Consider the following 11517-nt stretch of genomic DNA (forward strand, 5'->3'; position numbering starts at 1 on the left):
GAGAGAGAGAGAGAGAGAGAGAGAGAGAGAGAGAGAGAGAGAGAGAGAGAGAGAGAGAGAAAGAGAGAGAGAGATGCCTATAACATTGCCTACAATCTCCCTCATTACAAAAATGATTGTTGGTTTCTTGATCTGCAGAGGGTGAAGTCCATACTGAAGCTTAGATTTCAGCGATATCTGAATGTTCTCAGTTCAGCATGCTGCTTGTTCTATAATCTTTCTAAAACAAGCCCAAGCAAAATCGTATTAAACAATTGTTTAAAGGGGTCATATGACACGGCTCATCAGGTTCCAAAGCAATTGTTGACAGGTACGCCCACCTTACCTGTGTATACATTTGGGCGGTCTTAGTCAAATCATACCACGAACTGACGTGGGTTTGTGGGGGTGTGGTTACACGAGGCGTTTCAGGCAGGTCTGGGTGAGCATTCGCTTTTAGATAGAATGCATCTTTTGTTCTGACACTTTAATTTTTGAAATTTTATGCGTGTAATACATGCATGGGCAACTTATAACACACCAAAGACACAGAAAAACACGTATTCGCGCCATATGACCCCTTTAATTGTGAAACACCATCAATGCAGAATGGGAAGCTCTCTTTGTGAATACATCACCGAAATATGATTTCTCCCCACCTTAAAGCAGTGCTTCCCAACCCTGGTCCTCGGGGCACACCTTCCAGAATGTTTTAGTTCTCTCCCTATATGAAACACCTGATTGATGAGTTGAATCAGGACACCATCTGGGACACCATTGACTACCATAGTAGGAAAAAATATTGTATCATTTTTTTTTTGTTCTGTTAAACTCAAAATGAGAAATTTTGAAGAATTTATGAAAGCAAACAGTTCTGGGGCACCATTGACTAACATTTAAAATTTTCCTACTTAGGTAGTCAATGATGTCCCAGAAATCTCAGTTGCTAACATTTTTCCAAATATCTTTCTTTGTGTTCAACCAAACAAAGAAATTTACGCAGGTTTAGAACAACTTGGGGATGGGGGGAGTAATGCATGTCAGAATTTTCATTTTTGTGTGGAGTATCACTTTAAACCCAACAAAAATGATTCTGTGTCGTAGTAGATTTCATGAAATTAATTGAGCAAACTTTCTTAATACAATTGTGTTCTTGTTTTTTTAAACAAAATTTAAGTTAAAATTATAGAAAAAATCTCGGAATTCTAAATGCACAAATTATTGAGGGAATTCAACTTAATTTTATCATGTTCAACCAACTTAAATTTGTATAAAGGATCTTTACTTAATTATTTTGTGGGATTACATGAATTCTTTTAGTTCATTTCACTAACTGAGCAATGAATTAAAAGTTCCCAGCATGCTTTGCAAGCGACAGCATTAGGAGAGTCATTTTAATGGAAAAGTGATATTTTATGTGCTTTACAATAAAATGAAAGACTTGATAGTGTTTATTGTTCCGTTGTCTTTAAGATTTAGAAGAGATTTTGTTTGTATGTTTGAGTTTCGTGGTTACCATCGTTCAGAAGAGTGGTGCTTGTTTTTAGATCATGGGAGAGCTCATGATTTGTGGTTTTTCACTCAGTGAACAGTAATGGTGCTTATGCCATTACTGAGACAACGCTCAGCTTACTTGTACATCATATATGTTGTAAACAAACAATAATGAATGTTAAACTAAAGTTAAAAAAGATCAAGAAGTTAACTCCAATGCAAAATTAGTATTTCTTCTTGATTTTATTAAAAGTGCTTAAATAATTTAGGTAATTTTAATTGATTTATTCGTGGAATGTTGCATAAAAAAAAAAAATTAAAAAAATTAAAAAAATAATAAAAATAATTATTAAAAGTAAATATCTGTGTCATTTTTTACAGTATAGATGATGACAGTAAAACAGGTACCAATTTATTTTTCTTCCTAAAGACACTAAACATTCAGAAAATTAAAATAAACATTTTACCATCAAAAGAATCATATTTTTATCTTAATGATGTCTAAAGAAGAGGTGCGGTTTGTAGATGCATGGCTTTCACAGCAGACTGATTTACATTCACCATTAAAGGGCCGTAGCTCTGCCTCAAAAGAGGCTCTCAAAACAATATAACCTTTTTTGTTTTCTACCTCTTTCTGTCTCTTCATGCAGACACAGAGTAATTCACTTAGCCCAAAATAGGAGAGTTATACTGCTCTTTTCTTTAGCCAAGGGGGAAAAACTCTACATATGAGTTTTATCAAAGTCATCACTTACCAGTACCACCGGCCATATCTTTCAGAAACATTTGTCTTTCTGCCATGGTGGAAGAACTTTCCTATGATTTGCTACACCTGACCCTCACACAAACCTTATTATATATTTTTACGATTTATTATTTCCATAAATATTTAGAATGTTTTCAAGCCATTTTACAATGTTGGAAATCCACAATGTAGGCAAAACAGACCTCACATGCTCGTAGACGTACAGTATATCTACATCTTAATCCGACAGAAAAACACAACAACATCCAAAAGCCAGACGCTGGCAAAAAGACAATTATAGGAAAGGTCCATGGAGACGTTTAATAGCAAAGAAATGTTTGCCTGCCTGGGTTAGAACACAGCTGAAGTTTCAGCAATGACAAACTGCTGCTCGGAGCCTTGAGTAAGTTCATAAAATTGCAGATCTGTGACATTGCAAACTTTTCTTATTAATGGCCTGCCATTATGGCAAACACATGTCACCAGCTAAAAATGAACAAAAGCACGAGCAGACCAGTGATGTCATCGGGATGCTTTGAGCCAAAAGACCACAATAACAGTGAATCATTTGATTCCGCTCAGATATGGAGAACTTTGGCATGTTTGGATTTATTTTTTCCAACAGTAAACATTCAGGATCACCTAGTTGTTTGATTTGCAGCTAAATCTTAAAGGGGAGGTTTTTTGCCTACTTTATCCAAGTTGATACAGTTCTCTGAGGCCTTTATAAAAGAGATGTGACATTTTTCGGTCAAAATACTTCAAGGATGAAGCACAACGCCACTATCTTTACCTTGCAAAAAACGCATTCTCAAGAATGGCCGCTTCTGAGCGCTTCTTCCGTATGATGATGATGGGCACTTGATAACCACACCCCCAACTTCACGGAGGTGTGTCCACGCCCGTACATTCTCAAGCTACCATAGAAACCGTTGAGCGTAAGCGTAAACCCTAAGCGAGAGATGGCTGCTGGAGGAGACGAAGCGGTTCAACCTTATATGTTTGAGCCAGAGTCGGACACAAGCTGTACAAGTTCGGATTGGACAAGATGTGTCTACATGGCAAGTTTTTTAACAAACTTAAATCTTCAAAACTGTTTTCAACAGTCACGTAGTCAAAACGGTTCAGCTTGTAACAAACCATGCTGTACTGCTATGATTACATCATACTAACGTTATGTGTTTCGCTAAAACAAGTGCACGCATATTAGTTTGTCTATGTAATGATGATCATATGCTAGGCTTGTTGTTTTTGCTTTATTGCAAGATATGTAAACACAATGACGCTGTTACCGTCATGTTACACAAGTTAATTGCGCTAATGTTGTTGGTGACCTAGTACCAGTTAACTCTAACTCTTTCCAGAGGATTCCCATTAAAAATAAAAAGAATCCACTGCTCTCGCGTCTTCTCGGAGGCTGTGACTCTAAATAATGATCTGTGCTGGTCTGTGCACCCAACAACAGAACACTTAGCACAAACTTTTGCCATTACTTTATTACAGATACACTCGTGTCGCTTGCAAAACCACAATGGCGCGCCATGGGTGGAACCGAGCAGACTAAGGGGCGGTGATATTACAATAAGATCATTCTCCTACGTCAGAAGAAGTGCGTTATCTGAAGCGCTGATTTTTTCTCATGCTTTCAGAGAAAGGCGTAACAAAGCAAAATGACTGGATTGTACTTTTTCACGTTTTCTGGGTTGGTAGATGCACCGGGGAACTGATTATAGCACTCAAACACAGAAAAAAACGTATTTTCGTGAAATGTCCCCTTTAAGATATAAAACCCATAAAGTCCTCATTCCTCAGATGAGAAGCCAGACTTTATCTCTTCAGACTTTAAGGTGTTCCTGTGGAGCCAGAAATGCATTCCTCATAACCGATCACACATTTTTAGATCTGGCCCGCCTCACCAACACACCCGTGGAGCCCAGAGCCTTCCCCCATGACAGTTTGGTGTCAACTCTTTATTCTAAGACTTAGTGAGATTTTTGGTGTGTGTTTGAGAAAAACTTTAAAAGAAAGATCTAATCAAGAGACAAAGCACATTTTCTCTCAATGTAAACAATTGTTTTAATGTTTTCAAGCAAATGTTAGGATTACACCAAGACACAATCATTCTGCAACCAATTTGATATAATTTGACACATTTCCAAATAAGACATGATACTCGATGAGACAAAATGTAGGCCGAGACATGATTTCACCCATCAGGAATGTATTGGTTTGTGAAAAGTGAGTGTTTTTAACCAGAATGGAGGGCGATGGCTTGCGAGGAGGGGTGGAAAACGTAGAGTATTTGTGACATTTAATCTGTTTAACTATGGTTCATGTTATCTAGCTGTTTAACTAATAGGGGAATTTGTTGAAATGTCAAAAATTGCTATAAAAACCGTAGAATTGATTGCAGATTCACTCGTATCCCAGCAAAAGCATGTTTATGACAAACATTATGTTTATTTAGAATATTCTGCACAATAAGAGGAGGAGCTTGCATAGGGTCAATTTTTGATTTTATGTCGTTTTTAACTTCTCTCAATCTCTGGAGTGACAGAACAACTGCGTTGACTCATGATAAATTACCTCATCAGACTAATGTCTCCTCACAAATTGCCTAATAACCCTGACATAAATATGCAAGCAACAACCTGCACAGAAAAAGCCTGAAACAACAGCCACTGCGCTGACAAGCCGTCTTGTTCATTTCTAGTTCAATGCAAGACTGAAAATTGAGCATTTATGGGTAACACAAAAACAACAAGTTTGATAACAAACAATACAATGTCCGCCCTGTTCTATAAAAAGTTTTCCTAATCCACACCCAGTCATTGTTCCATCCACCCACACACAACCCCTACGCTGTCCCTTAAGAGCCACGTGTTCACACTTCTCTTCATCGTAAACACTTTGACATCATCTCAGTTGACCCTTTGCTTCCTGAGGATGTGCACGCATGTTTCGAGGAAAAGCTAGTGTCTATGCAGCGGAGCGGCTGAATAAACTTGACAGCTAAACACTGATACTGCGAGGAAAAAGATGGAGCCAAAAACAGAAGGAAAATGCTTAACCAAGCTGTATTTCGGGCTGACTTGAGGATCTCCATTATATCACTCATAACTCTAAATCTTGGCAGCATCACAGACCTTCAACAGATTTTTACTCCAGTTTGGTTCTAAACAAGTATAATGAACTGGCAACACAATTTTCCCTATCCCTGTTGTGTACACCCTTGTTTTGTTTGAGCTGTGGCCATGAAAATGACCAATATGCCTTCTTTTTTTAAGAAAAGACTATAAGAATGGTGTCACTGATTGCACTAGAGAAATGTTTTCAAGGTCTGGTAATTCAATTGGCAGGAGAACCAAAGAGTCATCAAAGCAGAAAGCAATGCTTTACCAGACTGGAACTATAACCACAGTGCCAAACCAATAATCCACTGTTCTTTATGTGTTCTACTACAATCTTAATATAAGTTAGTTTTCATTCACAGAACACATTTCTCATTGATATCATATATGATCCTTATAACGACTACTGATCTTATTTATTTTAGTCAAAGCTGCTTTAAAGCAATGCAACATTGTAAAAAAGTGCAACCTGAATTGAATTAATGCGCTTCAGTGCTGTGTGGAAGGATCAAAATATGCTACAGTATATCTGTCACATTTTTTCTATCAGATTTTAAAATGTAAAGTTATGGCTTGGACTGCTTATTCAGCCATCATGGCTCATTTTTACTCTCATAATTGAAATGTGTTGCCTTAAAAATATGATTTTTAAAATCAGTTTATGAATACTTTTAAGGTCAACTGCTGTGCTAGGTTTTCTGCTAGAAAGGTATAAATGTAAACCAAACTGGATCAATCAGGGCTGAAATACTGTATGTATATGGGTCAAAGACGTTAAGATGTCCCCATCAAAATAAATGTACAAAAGTGATTTTATGTCCATAGAAAGCACATTAAATGTAAGTAAAAGGTCTACTTTATGGTTTCACCTAAATTTTTGGAGAATAAAATGTCAAAATTTGGTTGACATAATGTTACATTGTCATTCAGTGTAACACAATATTTATGTACAAATTCAAACAACATGCTTATTCTGACTTGTACATATTAAAATATATAAAAGAATAAGGGAGCATATTACATTTCATTGTGCTTTAAATTAGTAAAAAAATTATTATTGACAAATGGGCAAAATAGGAAAATTTATCGCAAATTTTAAAAAATGTAAAATTACAACTAATTAGCATTTGGGGTTAAAGTAATTTTAATATGTCATAAATTGATTTTTGTTGTAAATATGCCGGACAAGATTGTTACACGGAATGACATTTAATGGGCGTCTTCTGTAAATCAGGGAAAAATTTATATTTATTTTTTGCTCAGAAAAACAAAAATTAAATTAAATTAATCAGAAAACCTTTAAAAATGTTTAACAACAACAATTTAAAGCAGTAGTACACTTATTGTTTTTATGTTTAAACCCTTTTTAGTCTTTGGCCGATATACTAATGGCAAAATAGTAGTTAATTAGTGTAATTTTGAATATTTGTGGTAATGACATTTATTTATAAAAAGATTTATGTTAATCAGAACAAAGAAATTTATACAGATTTGAAACAACTGGAGAGTGAGTAAAGTAAGACAGAATTTTCATTTTTGGGCGAACTGTTCCTTTAACAACAATGCATATGATTTCTTTTCAACAGGGTTTTTAATGTAATGTCTAATAGTAAAGAGTGCATCCTGGGTGAAATGTGAAGTAAAGGTGCTCAGTGCTCTGTAGATTGTGTCAAATCACCGCCCATCAACAACAACATTGCACTCGTTTTAAACATTATTTTTATCTCTATTATTATTTGATATTTCTATTATTTGTATGGCTACAATATACAAGCTAAAATATCTCTCCTTTTTGAAAGTGTTTCTGAATAACCAGCATAAGGAAACTTGACTAACCAAGAGACCCCAGTTACAAGGTTTATCAGTTAAAAACACCCTGATCAAAGGAACCGGAACACATAAGTGTTCTGCTAATTACTCTCCTATCCTGCCAAGCAATATAATCTCAAACCAAGGGGAAAAAGTTTAGAGACATTTGAACAAACACTACTTTTGTGTTAAAGAGCAGAGATAGAACTTGGTGAGCTTTCACGATATCATTGAAAACGTGCAATACCTCTCACAAAAACAACTAAAACTGAATAGACTACCAACATCTTATAACCTTCAAACCTCATCAGGACATTGGAGCAGGTTGCTCTTTTCATCAGAGGAAAAAAGCTGACCAGTGATCCTTATCAGTTTGTATTCCTCCCCTGAGCTTAATCGCTTGGCTAATTCATTTGCATAGAGGAATCCATACAGGAGCATATAAGAGCGGTCCATCTGTTCTCCATATGAGTTTAATGTGACTTCATCATACACAAGGGCTATATACCAATCCTTTGCACTGCATCTCTTTTAATTACTATTAGGTCATTATTTCACTATACCCTTTCATCTGCACATGGTTGAACTTTACTTGTTAAATGTTTATCACTACCAAAAACCTTCTGATCTTAAAGCATTTGATTGGCCCGACTCTTTTATTACTATGCAATGTGTAAGTGGGGAACGCATTTGTGGAGGAACGCACGTCTCACATATTGCTCTTCAATATTAATCCACACACACAAAGTCAAACTTTTATCATGAATACATTTACCTCAAAATGTTGCTTTAACTCACAGTTTCGTGTTGATTATTTGGTCATTTCTCTACATGCTCAATAATACGTTATCCATAATTTGAATTAGCCGTGAATAATATTGAAATGAATGAGATTTTGAATTCAGTACGACTCGCATGGGGACCCGTCTAATGATTTTGTCCCGCAAAATAAAATTCATTCTGAGACAACATTCTGTAAGCAAAATGTTGTCTGAAGGAGGCAACGATTTTCATTAATCTCTATTACGGAGGAGCATTTGTGGTCCCTGTGCATGTTTACAACTGATACTATGCTATAAACACATTTAAAGACGATACTGTAAAAGGGCCCAAAACTCCAATGAAATCACAGGCTGTATCTAATAAAGCTGAATCAGTTACTGAGCAGTTTTAATCTGGAAATATTAGATTATAACTGATCATGTCCTCAGTCTATTTGGCTAATAAACCTTCACCACTTCATTCCTAAAAAAAACACTTTATGTGAGTAACTGCATGTGTATAGCAGTGGTATCAGCACATTTCCAGGAAACAGACTTCAGCCCTTTCTCCGTGTATCATTAGATAAGTGATGCTGTGTGATTCAGCTCTACCACTTTTGTCCTTCCATTGCCCTCCCATTTCTTCAGATTTAAAGAATACTTACAGTACGTAGACTATTAGGATGTATGTGTTCCTAGTTCCTTTTTCTTTAAAAGATATATTGGGATATAAGAATGTAAAAAGCTATTAATTATATACTGTATAAAGGTTTTACTTTTACTTTGATAAATGCCCATATATATATACATATAATTACAACAACTAAGATGTATAATGGGCATATGCAGACATTATGCCAATAATATCACAATGCTGGTTTATAATATAATCCAATTTTAACAATATATCACTTCATCATAATCTTGAGAAACTTTCACTCTCAACACACCACTGCATTCTGTCATGATCTGCTTTTTGACCTCAACTTGACCTATTCACGTTTTCTTTCTTGAGACCATTTGTCTCATCACCTTTCAAGAACAGCTCCCAAGTTAATAGCTTCATAAAACCACTTAAGTTCTTGCTTTGGGCCTTTGCACACAATTGCTCTGGTCACAAAACGTGTATTCAAACCAAACATCTTCCATCTGCAAGCCACACAAGGACAGACATGCAGATGGGATTGTTTATAAGATCATTTCCAACAGCCTCCAAGCTGGACCTTGGCAGTTTTAAAGAAAAGATATCCCAAAATTCCGCTCTCATCAGCAAACATTACTTCACATAGATAAGTGCTCCTAATAAACCAGACTCCTCTGTCAAAAGCTGTTAACGGAACAACAAACAAAGCCTTTAACCAGTAGCTTCGCTATAGAGTTAAGCGGCCATCCGGCGCAGAGTTGTTGACCTCGCACCTCCCGCGAGCTTGACACAGGTCGCTTCCTCTGCACGTGAGACACTTGCCCTTTGAAGTTTTTTACTAACCAGTCGGTGTCAACACAACAGGAGGTTGTTTTTCCGGACAACAACTGCTGAAACGCCAGGCAAAGCTGTCTTATCACCATTCGTAAAGGATGTCACAAAAAAGATTGTTAGATTGTTGCGCGGGTGACAATATGCACGAGCATGCGTGAATGCGAGAGACACAGTGCGATTTTGTAAACATTTTAACGACGAAGCTCCACCGGACTGTTGTTGATAGTAGATAGTTTTTTTTTTTTTTACTTTTGGACTAATATATTCGGAATAGCTACGTGTACAAAACTTGACATCAAAGTTATAATGTCACGTTATGTGAAGGATAAAGCCCATCCCTCCCCTTCACTAAACTATAAAATCCGCTCGGTTCACCCTTTACCTCGCTAATGTAGCACACACACATCTTGCGCACTGCGCCCGACCTCTAAACAGAATTTACAGCGAAGCATCGAGCTGTCCGCCTTCCAGGAGATTTTTGTTTCTGGGGGAAATGCTAGAAATAGACTAATAATGATCGGAGAGTGGAGCGCAATTCATCCCAGTCCAAAATATCGTATCAACGGCAGTGGCCATGCATCCTGTGACCGACACAGAAACATATCGGGACGAAATGTTGTTATAGAGATATGATTCCGTTATCTCGCAAGTTTATGCCGAGACGCGTCATTCCCAGCATTATTGAACGGGTCAGTGTCACCAGCTTCAGCAGATGAAAGCGCGTTCACATTCAAACGCCTCGTGATTCGTGAATAAGCCCGTTTGATATGTTGAGGTAAAATGTAACGTCTTTTGCCACGTACCTGAGATGTGCTCTTTCTGGGGTCCCAGAGTAGCCTGTGTTTAGTTCCCGATGTGGTGTCTGTGCTGAGCATATCTAGGGCTGTGCAGAGGAGAGGGAGAGCTCAGATGTGTCTTGCGTCGGTCGGGTGAAGAGGGGAATGGTTCCTCCCAACGTGTGGGTAAACTTTTACTGACGAAACTGAAATACACCCCACCCCATCCCATTATTACACAAACGCCTCATACTGAGTGTTATTCCTGCTCATAGAATTTGCATTTGCAATCGTTTATTAATTCCTACACACCCTTTTAAAATGCCTTTTTTTGCACTAATGGTATTTGGTTTGTTTACTAATCATTCTTGAAAACCGTGGTATATTTTTAATATGATGTTTTTTTTAACAACTGAATGATTCAGGACAAGTTCCTTTAAAAATATTGGGCTCAGATATTTCCTTGGAAGCTTTGCATACTTCAGTAGCACACACTTATGCATACTTACACACACACACACTCCCCCGTACCTGCGTGTTTTCTTGGCTGACCATTCACAGATGGAAGGCTGTTCCATTTGAGCAATTCAAAAGTGCAAAAAGGCTGAAGGATCTCATAATATTGACACAGATGTTAGATATAACCGAATCCACACAGAGTTTTTGGAATGGGAGTGGGTACGCACCCGCTACACTTCTCAAACAGGAATCACCGGAGTCGATCTGTGCTTTGGTTTACTTGTGTTTCCATTGAAAATACTACACATAAACATCTGTTGAAGTAACTCTGAAGGTCACGGACCTCAAGCCGCTTAAATGTTTGTGATAATTCCAGCCGACTTTAAATTGCTTAGTTGCTGCTTATCTATTTCCTGTAAATCTATCCATTGTTTGGGTCTGTCTCCCTTCCACTGAAGCAGATAAACATTATTAAGTAAAAGCAAAGCTTGTAGCGCCCAGTCTACCGGTGTCCATATTTCGGAACAGAAAATTGACAATACGAAAGTAAAAACTACACGCAAGCATATTTTCCTTTAGGTTTGTGTGGGGAGTTCCCAAATCCTTAATCTGATTGGGCACGTCAAGCTGTGCATAGTCTTTGCAATTCATGTGACCTCACAAAAATGAATTTTTGTGCACCTGGAAACCATTATAGTCATGGAGACTTATAATAAGGCAATGAGATATATCACTATTACGTCCAACGAAAACAATACCTCAAGATTTGCAGTATAATATGAATATTTAACATCTTACGTGAATCGGTTGCTCACTGAATATAATGAAAACCTGAAATCAGCTATCACGTCCAATGACATATCAAGGACATTCCATCATCATGCAA

At 37.1% G+C, this 11517-nt stretch overlaps 1 protein-coding gene across 1 annotated transcript in view; it reads right to left on the bottom strand.

Moving 5' to 3' along the window:
• The window catches only part of jcada (junctional cadherin 5 associated a), a 21022-nt gene extending 10689 nt beyond the window's left edge, over nucleotides 1-10333 (bottom strand). The window contains exon 1 of the mRNA XM_057359138.1: nucleotides 10200-10333. The gene's annotated coding sequence lies outside the window, so the exon portion shown is untranslated. The remainder of the gene's footprint in view (nucleotides 1-10199) is intronic.
• Between the last annotated feature and the right edge of the window lie 1184 nt (nucleotides 10334-11517).

The sequence above is a fragment of the Triplophysa rosa genome, linkage group LG18 (genome assembly GCF_024868665.1).
Source record: "Triplophysa rosa linkage group LG18, Trosa_1v2, whole genome shotgun sequence".
Classification (NCBI taxonomy): domain Eukaryota; kingdom Metazoa; phylum Chordata; class Actinopteri; order Cypriniformes; family Nemacheilidae; genus Triplophysa; species Triplophysa rosa.